Below are 16,286 nucleotides of genomic sequence, written 5' to 3'. Positions count from 1 at the left end.
AGGATTCTGATCCCACTCTGGGAACACTGTCTCATGTTTCCTTGGCCAATGTCCATCCTGGGTCCTGATCAATTTGGGACGTCTGTGGCTGGTCTTGGGAGAAAATCACAGACAAAGATCTCACGTTTTCAAATGTCTTTAAGAACAGTGACCACACTTTTTGTTCTTCCTTGAGTCCAAGTGTCCTGAGAGTGACCCCTGCCTGCTGGCTTCTAGCTGAGCACTTGACTTGTCCCTTTGTAGCTCATCTACCAGGCATCCTGGTGTCATCTGTTGGGCCAGCGGTGCCTCTGTCCTTCCTTCTGATCTTTGCACCCCTCCCATCCCTCACTTCTTCCTGACTCATCCACAGCCTAGATCTGATAGTGCCTGCTGGGACAGCAGGAAAGGGAAGGCGAAAGGTGCTCCCGAGTGCCTGGGGAGAGACATGTGATTGCCCCTGCGTATGAGGGCGAGCTGCAAAATCAGCCTGCCTTCTCTCGCACCACACCCCTGATTTAGGAGACATGAAAATGGGGTGTGTATGTTGTGTGTATGTTGTGTGTGCACACATGATGTACACACTCATTTACGCATGTTGCCAGAGAGAACGTGTGAGGGTAAATAGATGAATGCCTGGAAGGGGATTTATTTTTTCAGGAATTGAGAAGAAGAAGCAGAACTATAACACAAGAAACAAAAACAATGCCAGGATGAGGATGCGCATGTGAGGTGAGTGACACTTCAGAGGGTCTGGGCTTTCAGAGCTAACTCTACTCTGTCTTGACTGTGTGGGCCAGCGGACCCATGTGTCTAATTGAGTGGAAAACAATTAGTACATTTTTCTCTACTATGCATTTTCTGTTAAAAAGTTTTAAGTGAAAATATAAATGTTAACTAACAAACAAGTGGAGAGAACAGTTTGATGTGGAAAAACCTAAGTTCAACTCTCAGCTCTGAAAATGCCCAGTTGTGTTATTGTGCCTCAGTTCCCCTGTCTGTAAAATAAGGATAATACTAATACAATCATTAACTTGTCATTGTGCTCTTCTCTTTACCAAGCACCATTCTGTGGGCTGGGATGATAGTAATGAACAAAGCAGACAATGTCTCCACTTTCGCGGAATTCATATTCTTGTCAGGGAAGATAGACAATAAATAAGCATGTATGTACATTGTTGAATGAGGATAGAAGGTGAAAGGGGTTTGTTATTTTTGTTTCTGTTTTTTTATTTTTTTAATTTTTTTTTTTAGAGAGAAAGGGGGAGTGGGGGAGAGGGGCAAAGGGAGAAAGAGAGAAAGAGAGAGAGAGAGAGAGAGAGAGAGAGAATCTCAGGCAGGCTCCATGCCCAGCACAGAGTCCAATGTGGGGCTCAATCCCATGACCCTGGGATCATGACCGGAGCCGGAATCAAGAGTCAGACACTCAGCCGACTGAGCCACCCACACGCCCCTAGGGGTTTGTTATTTCTGAAAAGATAAGTAATGTACCTCTACCTCTAATGAACTGATATTTGAACAAGACTGAAGAAAGTGAGGAAACTGCCCATGTGAACATCTGTCAAAAGAGCTTTCCAGGCAGGGAGAACATCAAGTGCAAAGGCCCTGACGCGGCAGCCTTGGGTGTTTGGGAAATGGCGGAGAGGATGGTAAGGCAAAAGAGAAGTGAAGAAGGGGAGAGTGGTAGGAGATGGTGTCAGAGAGTCTTATGGGCTTGTTAAGGATGTGGCATTTCCTCTGGTGAGCTGCAGGGCTGTGGAAGGTGTTTGAGCAGAGGAGTGACAGGGTCTGACTTGGAATGGCTTCTGTGCAGAGAACAGACTATAACAGCAAAAGTGAAAGCAGGCAGAGCAAACATCCAGGTGAGAGAAGATAGTGGTTTGAATTGGGGTGCTAGTGGAGGAGGGGGTGAGCAGTAGTTTGATTCTGAAAATATTTCAAAGGTCAAGACCGTGGAATTTATGATGGCTTGGATGTGGAGCGTGAGATGACTTCAAGATTTTGGCCTTGAGGAATTCAAAGAACAGAGTTTTTATTTACTAGATTAGGGAAGTCACAAGGAAGGGCTGGTTTTAGGAAAGAAAATTGGAAGTTAGATTTCGGGAATGTTAAACTCGAGATATCTACTAGATGTTCACGTGGACGAAAGGAGCAGTTAGTTGGGTCTGTACATTTGGGTCTCAAAAGAGAGAGGTCAGAGCCACAGACACAAACTTGGACGTCATCATTACAGAGATGGTGTTTACCACCACGGAGCTGGACAAGACTGTCTGCAGTGTCATGGAGCCATCTCCTTCATAGGAGTATGAAGGTCAAAACGTATCGAATGGAAAGTACTTTTGCAAGCTGAAAGTGCTACACACATGGAAAGGACAAAGTGCATACCTTTGGTGAAGAAACATAATTTTAAGGACTGTCTGCCGGAAAAGTTAGAATCATAGAATGTGTGTACAGAGAAGACCTTGGAAACCGGTTGATCAACCCCTCTCATTTTACCCATGAGGAACTGAGGTCAGAGAGTTTAAGAGGGTGGCCAAGGACAGCCAGGTCATCAGCTCCTGAGCTGGTCTTAGAAATGGGAAGCCCTAACTGCTGGTGCAGTGCTCTTTTCCAACACACGATGCACCTGCTCACATTTACTGCTTCAGCTCTCTCTGAATCTGTTAACCAGGGCCAAGTAATTCTTCCAAAACAGAAATCTAATTATATCGCCTGGTGCTTTCCTACATGCTATTTCCTCTGCCTGGAATACTCTGCCTCCTCCTGCTTCTCTGTCTGGCAAATTCCTGCCCTGTCTCCATTCCCAGCTAGAAGGACCCTTTGCCCTTCCTTGCCCTGCCGAGTGGAGCTGGTCACTGGCCCTCCACGTGCCCGTGGAGCTTTGGTCCTGCAGCAGAATCCTCAGATTTGCAGTGATTATGTTTGCCCCCGCCCCCCGCCCTGCCCCGTATGCCTGTGAGACCCTGCCTTTCTCCTCTTCCTATGACCTCTCCACCTAGCACAGTGAATGGCACTTAAATGTTTGGAGAGGAAGGAAGGAAGATCTTCTCTCTCACTTTAGCTCAGGACAATGGCAAAGCTGTTTAGTGACACTTCAGTTCCTCTGACATAAGTGTGCTTTCGGTTCACAGTTAGACAATGACTTCTGGGGTGGGAATTTTCTTTTTTCTTCTCTCTCCCCAGGCACAATAAACAGGTGATTCTGGGACCAGGAAACTGTTCAGGCATCATAAGTGATTGGTGCCTTCTTTTCAATTCTCTCTTTGCTATCAATATATGTGTGACTGTGGTTTGTATGCCTTTTGCTACAAGGCCAGATTTGTGTCTGTGCCTGGGCCATGCACAGACATGTATGCATACATATACACACATGTACACGCCTTCCTGGGAGGGCTGCACTCTCATTTTTCGGAGGTACCCAGAGCTCCCAGAAAAATGCCCTCAGATGGGAGGCAGGAGGCAGTGTTGTGCTCAGCCTTGTCATCCTTGAGCAGGAAAATCTGGACTTCCTTCTTAACCTCTTGACAACTTAGTTCAAGATAAGTTTGGAATTTCTAGGTCAACAGCGAATTCTAAGAACTTCTTTTCACCTCCTCCCCCCACCATGATCGCTGCTCTTTTAGCATGTTTGTTTTGGGTAATTCTGTGTTAATTACTGTATTTACATTCTACTTAATTAACACATTTCCGGTAGGTAGAGAATTGCTTCTGATAGAAGCAATTATTGTACACGTTATTACAGAGTTTTAAGGAAGATGACAGAAGGTGATAGTGACACTGAGCGAGGGGGTCAATGCTCGAGGTTTTGTTCCTAGTAAATGAGTCAGAGATTCTAACTGGATTGGATTTGTCCAACTCAGGAGATGCCTGATGCATGTGGTGAGCCAGGCTAGTGAAGCAACTGTCCGTTCCTGAGGCTTGGACTTCTGAAGCTCTCTTTTATTGAGAGCTCTTGAGTAATCACTGTTAATCAATACAATACTGTAGGATGCAATTAAGATTAATTAGCCCGCATCCCCAGCAGCTATGCTCCTCTGTCTGTGTCTCCTTGGGTGTCTCTGCCTCTTGGCTCCTGCTTCCCCCCAGAAAGGAAGAGTCCCTGGCCTGAATCTTCGGGTCTCCTTTCTTCTCTTTCTGCACCAAGCCCTCTGTCATTCATTCACCCATTCATAAAGTGGAGATGGAGAGCCAAGAAGGGGCATGAAGCGATGTTGGAAAGGCAGAAAGATAAAGCAATCAAACACGGTGGAGAAAGAGGGGGAGGGGAGAGAATATGATGAAGGATGGAGATGGTTGTTTTTACCTTTCAGGAGAGAGCTGCTGCAGACAGAATTGCTCACAAGGCATTTCGTCTACTCTCCCAACAGACAGACTCTCCTGCTCACCCTTTTTCCCTACAGTATATCGAATATTTTCCTGTTTCCATATTAATTAAAAGGTGTCTATATATTACATACATTTATATTTTTGCAATGGCAAAAACCTGTCTCCATGATTCTGTCGGGAATGAGAGTGGGGGTTGGGGGGAGAGGAAGCAGCTCTCACAGCAGTGGAAGGGTCTCAGATAGAAGGTCAGGATCAGTGCCCTGAATTCCGTCTTTGAACTTGATTTCTACCCCTAAGTAAATGGAAGGGCTACCAGATGGTATGTGCTGGTATGTGCTGACACACGTTTCCTTCCTTTTTTCCTCTTTGTATCTCTCCTCTTGTCAAGAGTGTGTCTTACTTTTGCAGTTCCTCTCCACTCTGTACCTTATGAGTTCTGGCATTTCTGTTGCCCTAAAAAGTCTTTATTTCTGAGATTGTGCACTGTTCCCCCTTTTTTACAGCGTCCCATAAACTCCCTTCTTGGATTCTTTCTCTCTTTCCCATCATCCTGACCAAATTGCTTCTCATGTTGGTTCAGGTGTGTGTGTGTGTGTGTGTGTGTGTGCGCGCGCGTGCGCACGCGCGTGTGTAGGGAAGCACAGCTCTGGAGTTCTTTTATTGTCTCCGTTCCTCTGCTTTATCTGGGATTTCCTTTACCCAGAATTTTGTTATATAAAATGATTCACTCTCCTTCTTCCATTTCTGGCATACTCCAGGAGGACTTTTAATGTTGTCCTTTTTCTGACTTACCCATTTTTATTTCACAGTTCTCTGTGGTTATCTCTTAAAATTACTCTTTTCGAGGTTTAATTTTTCAAGTCTTTTGTCTTTATCCTTCATTATTTCGTTTTCTTTTCTTAGGTCACCTTTTTAATTTTAAAATACCTTTTTTTGTTCAGCAGAGGGCTCCCTTCCCATCCCTCTTGCAGCCCGGGCAGATAGGATTCGAAGCCCCCCGTCTCTCCCTCCCCGGTTCTTGCCTTCAGAAACACTAGATGCTTAAACTTGTAAACATTTCAGCCTTGATCGGTGAGATCGCCGTAACCCTTCTCTCTCAGCCGAGAGCACTCCTCTGCCTCCCGGGATCGCTAATCTCCTGGATGTCCTCCCAGTGTTCCTTGAGGATATTTTTACTCACTACAGCCCCTACTTGTTCCCCAAATCGTTCTGAGGGTAGGTGTTGCCAGCCTTAGTTTACAGTTGGGGAAACTGAGGCATGGAGAGGTTCCCTCAAGGTCGTGCAGCTGGTAAAGTTAACCCTGATCCAGCCAGTTCTGGTTTTCCAGTCCAGCCCAGCAGCCTCGTCTTCGACCGCAATTTATACCAGATTTCCCCTGTTTTGTACGCGATTCCTTCCCCCGTTTAAATCCACAGGCAGGAAGATCGTCCCTAGCTAATAGGGCTGGGGAATTTGGGAGCCGGGGGGAAGGGAGACTTTTCTCAGGCGCCAAGGGTTGGGGTGGGTAGGGTTCTGGTGGGCTGACGCTCCTAGAGGAAGTCAGGTTCGAGATGGGGTCACCGAGGACAGTAAGGCAGGATGTGGCAAAAGGTAGCAAGGGCTCAGGAGGACCTGGGTCTCGTCGTCCGAATGCCGGCTGCGGAGCGGGACTTGTGTCCACCCACTGGGTGACACACACTAGGCAGGCCAGGGGCGGGAGTCGGGCCGAGCCTGGGGACATTGAGATGCAGGGCGCCCCCTCGCGCTCTTCCGCGCGCCTCGGGGCTGGCGGGTGAAGCGCCGGCCGCGGCAGGTCCTCTCCAACCCCCTCCTCCTTTTCGCTCCCGCTCCCTCCTTCCCTCCGCTCTCTCCCAACTCCTCCCCCCACCGCCTCTCCCCCCTTTCTTCGGCTTCCTCCGTCTCCTCCCCGTTCTCACCCGCGCTCCGGGTCGGGAGCTAGTTGGAGCGCGGGGACTGCTGCCAGAGCCCAGCTCCACGGAGCCGGGCGGGTCGGCCGCGCGTCCAGCGGCTGCTGGAGGAGCCCGAGCGCAGCGGCGCGGGGCCCGGGTCGGGACTGCAGGGGAGCGCCGAGCCCAGGGCCGGGGGCTGTTCCAGCGCGGCCGCCCATTCCCAGACGGGCCGCCAGCCTTCCCGGTTGGCTTCCGCTGCTCCGTGCCGCCGGGAGCCGGGAGCCGCCGAGAGCAGGGCACCTGTGCCCGCAGCCCGGAGGTGAGTCCCGGGAGCCCCGGGCGTTTCCCCTGAGCGGGCTGGGGCTGCAAGTTGCAAACTTCAGCAACTCGGCTGGGCAGAGGGGTAGGGGCCCGGAGGAGCTAGCAAGTTGGAACCGGGTGGGGGAGGCTGCGGGCGGGAGGAGAAGGGGGTCCCCGGGCATCCTCGCCCTCCGCGCTGCCGCTTTCCCGCCGACCGCCCGCTCCGGGTCCCGGCTGCGCGGGGCCCTGGTCTGGCCGCGCGGCCGGTGCGTCTGGGCAGCAGCCGTGATGGGGACCCGCCGCCCAGGCCTGGAGGAGGGGACGGACGAATGAAAGGCTGAGAGAGCGCGGGGCAGAGGAGCTGAGACTGGTGCCGCGATGGAGGCTCACCGAGGGCCGACGAGTAAACCGGAGGGAAGGAGAGTGCGGGCGGCGAGGCGCGTGGGAACGCGTGGCCCGCTCGGAGTGTGAAATCTCGCGCTCGCGGACGTCCCCGCCTGCCCGGCCCCCACCCGGTTCTTCCCAGACCCCCTGCCCTGGCAGGGCCCCGCGGAGCCCGAACTGTGCCCCGCCAGGGCCCAGACGCGGCGGCCCGGGGGCCCCGCGCTCCCGCCTCGGAGGGTGGAGAAGGGTGCGGCGGCGGGAACGTGGGACGCGGACGGCGATTCCCTGATTTATTTTTCTCATGGTAATTCGTCTTTGTGGTTGGGGCTGCTCATTCACTTTCCGCTCACGTCGTGCGGGAGATCCAGCGCGGAGGGAGGGAGCGGGGGGCGCTCGGGCACCGGGAGGGATGGAGACAGGAGAGGGGATCCGGGACCCGCGCGGGGCGGGAGCCGACAGGGAAGTGGCGGTAGGACGCGCCGGGGGAGAAGGCGAGGCTGAGGCGACCCCGCCGTGCGGAGCCGCGAGCCGGCGGCGGTGGGAGGACAGAGCCGGCTCCTCCGCCTGCCGCAAACTTTAAACAACGAGGAGGAGCCACCTGAAGCGCGGTTCCTGCCTCCTCCCCAGCCCCCTGTGCCGAGTCCGCGGGTCATTCCTCCCACCCCGCCGCGCCGGGCTGGAGTGGGCCCCGAGCCGGACGGGGACGGGTAGCCGCCGGTCTCTGCCCCCACCCCCGCGACGCTCTGCAGGCTTTCCGCGGCGGGGATGAGAGCAGGAGCTGGGAGAGGGCTGCCCACCCTCGGGACGCGCTCCTTCCCGGTCCCGTGCCTGAGCAAACGCGAATGGGGTTGGACGCGTGGAGGCTTGCCTGGGTCTAGACCCCACCGCGACCCTACCTTCTGTGCCTCCAACCCCCATCCTTTTCCTTCAGCCCCTAGCGATTCTAGTCTGCTTCCACCAGTCACCCCGCTTCCTATTCTCCCCATCCTCCCAGTTCGGCCTCATTCTGCTCTGAAAGCAGCGGCGCCTCTCACACGCCCTCCACGCCTGCGACTCCGTCCTCCCCACCCCCACTCTCCCTCATCTCATAGTCTGTCTTTTCCCATTCATTCCCCTCACTTACCCCGCCGCCGTCCCCCCCCCCATTTCTTCTTGACGTTTAAAAGTGACCTCTCACCTTTTCTGAGCCTAGATAGGTGACCTTGAGGTAGGGGCAGGGGGGAACTTGAGCCTGAGAACTGGACCTCACATCCAGGAAAGGGAGGACTGCTTAAGAAACAGTTTGGGAAAACCCACCAGTACCCTGCCCCAAATGTAGACTCCCAACAGAGGAGGAAGGGGGATAAAATATCAAAGAGAGAGGGAATTTGCCACTTGGTCACCCAGAGGACAGTGAGCATTGTTTTTGGGAGACCTGCTCAGCAAGAAGATGCCAGGTTAAGAAAGTGTATGTGTGTAGGGGCAGGAGGGCAACTCCTTTCCTGATTTCAACAGCTGCCAGCAGCAGTTTGGGGAGGGGGCGGCAGAGCTTCCAACTCTGTTCTCTTTCCAGGGAGTCAGTGCCAGAGCCTTTGTCCTCCAGACCTGACAATAGCCAGCATTATTATCACTTGGACGTCAAACACTTTTTAAGCGCCTACTGTGTGCAGTGCACCAGACTACATGTGGGTAGATACAAAGGTGTACAGGGCTGAGCCCATGCCCAGAGAGGCTGCTAAATTCACCAATTTGATCTAAAGAAGACGCGTGTGTGTATGTGTGTGTTTGGGAAGGGAGAACATAATGGGGAAAAGCACAGGCCGTACAAAACAGCAAGGGCTTGGTGCCAAATGGTGACCTAGGGCGTAGGAGAAGACTGTTTGAAGAAAGCTCTGGGACTCAGGTGGGACTGAGAGCTGGGCTTGTTGGCTCTGCCCCCCTGCCCACCAGCTGTCTGTAAAGGGAGGGTGGGAGAAGAGAAGGGAAGGCCAGGAAGGGGCTCCCTTTCCACTTCTCCTAGAGCCAGACCAGGAAGGCAAAGAAGCTGAGAGGTCCAGCCTGGCTCTGTGGATTGCCACGTCCCTTTGGGGACTGGCAGAATTGCATACGCTTTTCTGTCTTGGTGTACCCTCCCTGGCTTGTTTGAAAGCCACTCTGTTCGTTACTTCTTACTGAGGCTCAAACCTGGAAGATGGCTTAGAGATTGTCCATGTTAGGGAAGTCACAAACTCCAGTGCCTATAGAAGCCAAGCAGGTAGCAATGTGTTGATCAGGCAGTTAGTTAGAATGGCTGGACACCTGGATGTTCAAAGTCAAACTGGCCAGATAAAATGGTCCAAGCAAAACCAATATCTGCTCTTGAGCAGCCTGACCCCCTATATTTACAGATCAAGAACTTAAGATCCTAAGAAACATGATCTCTTTGTGTGTACGTGTAATCATGTCTCCCAGAACCTTGGGGGTACTATGATGAGTTCTCTAGATGATGAGTTCCTTGAGGTCACGGAGTTATCTGTCTTATATAAATCTGAGCACTTCACATCCATTGATGCAAGGTTCCAGACATAGAGCCAGGACTGGAACTCAGGTCTCTTCCCTCTCCCTCCCCAGCACCCGAAGAACTCAGTGAGTATAAGCCAGCTTTGTTCTCTGCAAAAAATAAAAAAAAAGAAAGAAAGAAAGAAGAAGAAGCAAATCCAACCATGACTTTTTGCTTCCCCTAATGTAGTAAAATCTTATTCAGGGGTTAGATGAGAAAAGATATTCAGGGATCCCAAGGATTATCCAGAAAGCCCTGAGCTCTGAGTATGGGTCTAAAAAGGAGAAGGGGAGCCCCAGCAAGGGGGAGAGGGATGGCAGACGTTTATGGAGGATTAGCCTGACAAGGCTGAAGATGAGTAGGTAGAGTGTGTACACTTGGGGGGGAAGATGCTGTGGGTTCAATTATTTTCAGCATTGATCATGACACTTTTTTTTTTTTTTAGGGAGAGAGGGCATGCACACAAGTGAGGGAGAGGGGCAGAGGGTGAGAGAGAGAGAGAGAGAGAGAGAGAGAGAGAGAGAGAGAGAGAATCTTAAGCAGTCTCCATGCTCAGTGTGGAACCCAACATGGGGCTCGATCCTACGGCCCTAGGATCATGACCTGAGCCAAAATCAAGAGTTGGGTGCTCAACCAATTGAACCACCTAGGTGCCCTGATACTCTTATACTTAATCTTGGTAACCCTCCTATATCCCATAGAAAGTCAACAAGGTAGAAACTCAGATCACTAGCATATAATCAACCAATTTAGTACTTTCATTGAGGACTGAAGTGCTAGAATGGGCACAGAGGGCAAAGGACCATGGAAACCTTAAGTGATACAGGGCTGAGACTCACACCCCCAGCTGCCAGATGTTCCCCAAGATCTGCAAGTGTTAGCTTTGTTATTGCCTAAGTACAGGATAGATGAGACCAACAATAATAGTGAACTCTTGTGTTCACCATTTATTACTAAGCACCTACTGTGTGCCAGGCACTGTGCTGGAAGATATGGATATGAGGATAAACAAGGCATGTCTCTGATCAGAATGGAGGTGAACTGGTATGACTAGGAGAACACAGTTACTAGCATTACCTTAACTTCTGTGATGGAATTTACTGTCGGGGTTTTCTTTCCCCTTGGGGTTTGACTCGGTGATCTGACAGCTAATGTGGAGTTGTCTGAAGGACTTGGAGTCCTGGGTTTGTGGGGAATGCTGAGAGGGCTAGAGTTCCACCACCTCAGATCTTCCCTGGGCTCCTCAGATTGTCACTCATTGAGCGGGGCTGAACAACTACCTTGTGCCTGTGGTGTGCACAGAGACAAAGCCAGGCATCTGAAGATCTGGAAATGAGAACTATAGGGAGGAAGTGCTGGGTCCTGGGACCATCCTTTGCCTCATCCAGTCACCTAGATCACTAGCCTGTCTTCATTGACTGGTGTGTGTGTGTGTGTGTGTGTGTGTGTGTGTGTGTGTGTGTGTGTATGTGTTGGAGATAGCTACCTCTAATGGATGGATTTTCTTCACATTCAGATCTTTGCATTTGAATTCAGACGCTACTAAGTTGATCTAAATCTATGACAAAGCTTAACTAACTTGGTCTTAAATGTATGAAAAGAAGCCAAAGCAAGTGGCTTGACTAATGGAGTTTCATTGAATTGACCAAATTGAGCCCTTCTTTTACAGCTTGTGTGGGCAACACCTGGATTTCACAATGCTATACTGTTGTGAACCTCCTTCTCCTTTTGGTTTGATGATGGGTGCTTTCACTGAAGAGACGGCTCAATGATGGGTAATCTGAAAGGGGATCTTTGCATATGCCATTCTCTGTCTCAGATGGAAGATTCTCCCCCAAGATTTTCTTTCTGAAAAAATGTCCCTAATAATGGATTTGAATGCTAGAAAGTAGCAAGGCAAATTCCAGCTGAGAGTAGGGTTCTGGAAGGGAAGCAGGGTGCCGAATGTTCTATGGCTCTGCCATGCCACTTTTTCTCCCTTCTGCTGTAGTGTTTTGCTTTAATGAGCATGAGAGATGAAAACCAAACCTTGCAGGATGCACTGTTTAATCCTGACATTAGTCAGGGGCTCACCAATGAGAAATGACTACACTTGGTAGCTTCAAAATGGAAAAAAAGAAGGTGGTTTCCTATCCAATTTGCTGCTGGGCACAGTGAGGAAAGCGGGAGGAGGAACCCTTGCAATGAAGACCAGGCTCGGGAGAGTTTGACCTTGAGCACACTTCCCAACAGTTGGGCTGTTCACCCTCCTCCAGTCTGACTTGAAACAGAAGGATAAGGATTCCGTTGGGCTGTTCCTGAGCAAGTGAAAGCTTTATAGGCAATGCTGTGTGTGCTGAGTTGCGCCATGACACTGCCCTCATTGATCTGCCTTAATAAGGATGACTTAATCAGACTTGCACCTGGAACTCGTTTGAATTTGAAGCCTTGTCGATATTATCAGAATAGCTTTGCATTTGAACCAAGAATGTCTCTGGCTGGCCTCTTCTGCAATAGGAAGGGATGGTACTGGAGGATGGCTGGTGACCATCTGCTTGTCAGTCCCCCGAGGATCAAATTGGAGCGGATAGATTTAAATTCCCAAAAGGGGAGGCTGGGTTAGAAATGAGGGAGTCTGCCCCACTTGAGAGCTTCTGCCAGACCTAGATTCCCCATCTGTGAAAATGAGATGGTCAGATGAACCCTAAGACTCTTTCTGGCCCTTGAGGTCAGCACTCTTGAATGGAGATTACAGTCACTTCTTCATTTTCCAGGAAAATCTCTTTTTTGTGGATCACTTGTGGAGAATGTTTAGTCTAAGACCAGTTTCTAGTTCCCTCCAGACCCACTGCTGATAAGCCACCTGACTGCCAGTATCTTCAGAGAGTGCATTCTTTCTCCCTTTAGCTTCTGCCTGAGCCAAACATCATTTGGAAGCTAAATCTGCTGCACAGTAGGGGTGTGTGTGTGTGTGTGTGTGTGTGTGTGTGTGTGTGTGTGTGAGAGAGAGAGAGAGAGAGAGAGAGAGAGAGAGAGAGAGAGAGAGAGTGTGAATATACTCACATACATCCATGTACAAATAGACGCAATGCATTGCAAAGCTCTGTTAGGGTTTGATCATCCAGCATTTTGGATTATCTGCAGCTCTGTTCTTCTGCCGGAGTTGATGTAATTCTGTCTCTAGGGAGACAATGTCAATGTCTCTAGGGAAATGGTGGGGTGGCAATTTAGATCTGTCCCTATCTGCCAACCCCACTGTTCCACCTGAGACAAAACTCCCTCCATACTGCCCTAGTCATTGTCCTGAGGGGGCCCCCAGGAGCTCCCCTTTAAGGAGCACAAAAGAGCTGTAGTTGGTTCTTAATTATTCAGGGATGGATGGATCCAGTGTGTAAAGCAACCGACCCAAGCCTGTTCTTTCCCTTCTTTTGGTGCCTTGGGTAACTCTATACCTGTATCGAGAAGCTGGGGGAGATCTTATCATTTAACACAAACTTTTGTTTCCAGCAGCTTGTTCCCTCTGCTCCTCTTCCCTTAAGGCGCCTGGGGGAAACCAGGAGCCCTCTGAGAGGCCTCATCCACCCAGAACAGACTGCCTTTAAGGTCTACACATTGCTCTCTTGACCAGGGTGTGTTTCTGCCCGAAAGCAGGACAGAAGAGGAAAATACCACTAGACCAGCTCTGGCTTCTGCAGAGTCAGGTCCCTGTAGATTTCCCGCAATCTTTGTTTCCTTCCCTTCTCCTGTTTGTAAAGCCACCTGTACTTGCAATTTATGGAGTCAGCTGGTAACCTGGGCCCCATCAGGAGCCTCAATGGAGAGCAGTGTCCTTGTGGCAAAAACTCCCAAACAGCCCAGCTCCAAGGAGCACTTCTGTGAAAGCCCCTCAAGGCTGAGGGTCGTTTTCCTGCATAAACCAGGTACCTGGGGGCTGCCTGCTCTATTTCAGCATCTCTCCAGCTTATAGAGTGAGTCTCTCTTGATATATGGGGCCCAGTCCAGGGAGCAAGGCTCCAGTGACCTCTGTATTCAGGTAACCGTAGCTTGGCTCAGTTCAATATGAATCCACTGATGTCTATTAGAATCACCTGCAGAGCTTTGACAACCTATAGATGACCAGCTCCATCCTAGACTTTAATTAAGTCAAAGTCCCTGAGTGTGGAGCCTGAGCAACTGATATTTTTTTCGCTTCTAATATGCAGCTATAGTTGAGAGCCGCTGACCTAAATCTTCTTTCTTATGCTGCCCCTGGCCGCACGCCAATGGCATGGCGTGCCCAATCTCTTTGCCCTCAGCCCTTCCAAACAGCCAGGTCCTTTCTAGTAGTCACCAGCTACAGCTCCTGGCATTCAGATCATAGCTACTGTTTGTGTTCCTGCGTTCTGAATGTAATGGCTTTGTATTATAAGCTGATTGTGGGAGCACCCTTCTAGTGTAACTTCTTTGAGATCGTTTCTTCTTAAAAAGCATTTATAACAGTAACGCACATTCATTCAACACTGTTGCTTGTTTACTTCTAGATACACATATAACAAAATTGTGATTGTACTGTTTGTGTCACTTTGTAAGTAGCCTTTTTCATTTAATAATATATTGTGGTAATTTCCCCCACGTCTTAAGTCTTCTTCTCCAATGGGCTTTTTAATGGCTGCCAGTATTCCATCCTATGGATGTGCCCTAATTTATTTACTGAATCCTCTATGGGTTGGACATCTAAGATGTAAACTACTTTTTACTAATATAAATAATGCTGCGGTGAACATCCTTGTATATAAATCTTTGTGCCTGTAAATGATTATTTCAGAACAGATTTCTAGAAGTGGAATATTTATGCTTCTTTTTCACATGGACCATCTAGACAATTTTTGGTGGACTTTCTATAGCAATAAAATGTTTTCATATTCAGAGCTGAAAAAATAAACTGTTTTCACTGACCTCCTCCGAGGCTTCAAGCTGGCTGCTTCACCCTACTTGACCTGGGGGTCAGAATCCTTGCCCTGGCCGGATGCCTCAGCTCCACCTCGAGGTGAGCTCCAGGTCTCTCCTGCTCCTAACCCAGTGTCTTTAGTTGCTTCTTTCACCTGCTTAGCTTTTTCTTCTTCACGTCTCCAGCCCAGAAACTATCAGCCTTCAGTGCCTTCAAGTTATTGTTCCATAATAACAGCTATTATTTATTGAGCTGTTACTATGTACCAGACAGTCCGCTAAACTCTGTATACCCATTGTCTCTTTTAATCCTCATGTGCCTCATGTGCACGGATTATTTTTATCTCCACTTGCCACATGAGGAAACTGAAACCTTGAGAGGAAACTGAAACCTTGAGACAGAAAACAATTTGCCCAAGGTCACATGGTTAAAAAGTAGTAGAGCTGGGATTTAAACCCAGACTATCGACTTCAGAGCCTATACTCTTAACTGTGTATATTACTTTTTTCCACCCTTGGCTGAGGGTATCAAAATATTGTTCACAAATGCTCCTTCAGCATCCCATGGTCATAGCCTATGTCTTTCTCCAGCAGAAGAACGCTTCTCACGTACGAGTGGCAGCAGAGTGGCCATTTGTCAAGGCCCCATTTTCCTTTTCACTTCCTTGATTCTGTCTTCACCCCTTTCTCCAGGTACCCCATGCCAGAAAACATGCCTCCTCACTGACCAGCTGCCAAAATCCCAGCATGCCTTGCAGCTTAGCAGGTCCAAGTTTGACATATCCCTATTGCATTTTCCCCACCCAGTCGGAAGGATTTGGATGCTACTTGCCCAGTATGGCTTATAAAGCTGCCAGGGAGGCATGCTCTAGTAATGATGAGGCATGCTCTAGTAATAATGGGGGGATAGGCAGCCTGACTTCTGTTGGATGTCAAATACTGTTTAAAGTGGAGGCTCGGATACATTTTTGCATTCTTGCCTCTTTCACATTGCTGTTGCCCAAAAGATAGAGAGATAGCAACCGAAACTATCCTTGTGATTTGATTCTGACCATGACCAAGAACTAGGTTGTGATGTGACAGCATTCATATGAAAGACACCGCATCAGCCTGGTGTTAATAACAGCCAAGGAAAGAAATGACATGCCCACGGACCTTCCCTAGACTATAGGAAGTCTGATCTTATGATTAGGGATTCCCAAAGGGAAGATGGTGTGTGGCAGGTGAGCTTCTGAAAAATGAAGCTTCACATTTTTATCCATGAGTTGCATGAAACTGGTGTAAGTGAGCTTATCAAATTGGTTGATGACAGGACTATGATGGGCAGCTCCTATAAAAGATAGAATAAATATTCAAAATGATCTCAACAGACTGGAATGCTGGGTTTAAACCAACAAGATGAAATTTAACAGGGGCAGATGGAAAGTCACATTTAGATTGCACAAATTAATTACTCAAGTTCATAAGGGGGATGGGAGTGGGGAGAAGACTTGGTTTGGCTGCAGATCCTGAAAAAAGAAAAAAAGATCTGAGGGGTTTAATTGTGCACAGGCTTTATAGGAACTGACAGGGTGATGGGCTTGCTCAAAACAATACCATCTTAAATGGCACTAAGAGAAGTGCAGGAACCAGATTGGGTTCTCCCGGTAATTCTGTCCTCATTTCTGGACATGGATCTTAGAGGGGACCCTGACCAACTTCAGTGTGCTCCATGGAGGGCAGCCAGCAACAGGAGGGGCTTGGGAAACCCAGCCACAAAAGTTCCAGTGAAGGGAACCTGTCCATTTATTTAGAGAGGGAGAAAACCCTAGGGGTCATGCTGGCTGACTGCAGAAGGGGCAGGACTTCCTATAGGAGAGAACACAGCTCATCAGCCCGGGAAAAGCAGAAGACTCCAGAGTAGAAAGTACAGGAAGCTGGGTTTTTTTCAGAATGGGCATCTTCCCAACCAGATGGGTTCTGGTGAAGCAGCACCAGCTGTCAG

This window comes from Panthera uncia, chromosome C2 (genome assembly GCF_023721935.1).
Source record: "Panthera uncia isolate 11264 chromosome C2, Puncia_PCG_1.0, whole genome shotgun sequence".
Classification (NCBI taxonomy): Eukaryota; Metazoa; Chordata; class Mammalia; order Carnivora; family Felidae; genus Panthera; species Panthera uncia.
The sequence above is the reverse complement of the archived record's forward strand: the minus strand, read 5'-3'. Positions refer to the sequence as shown.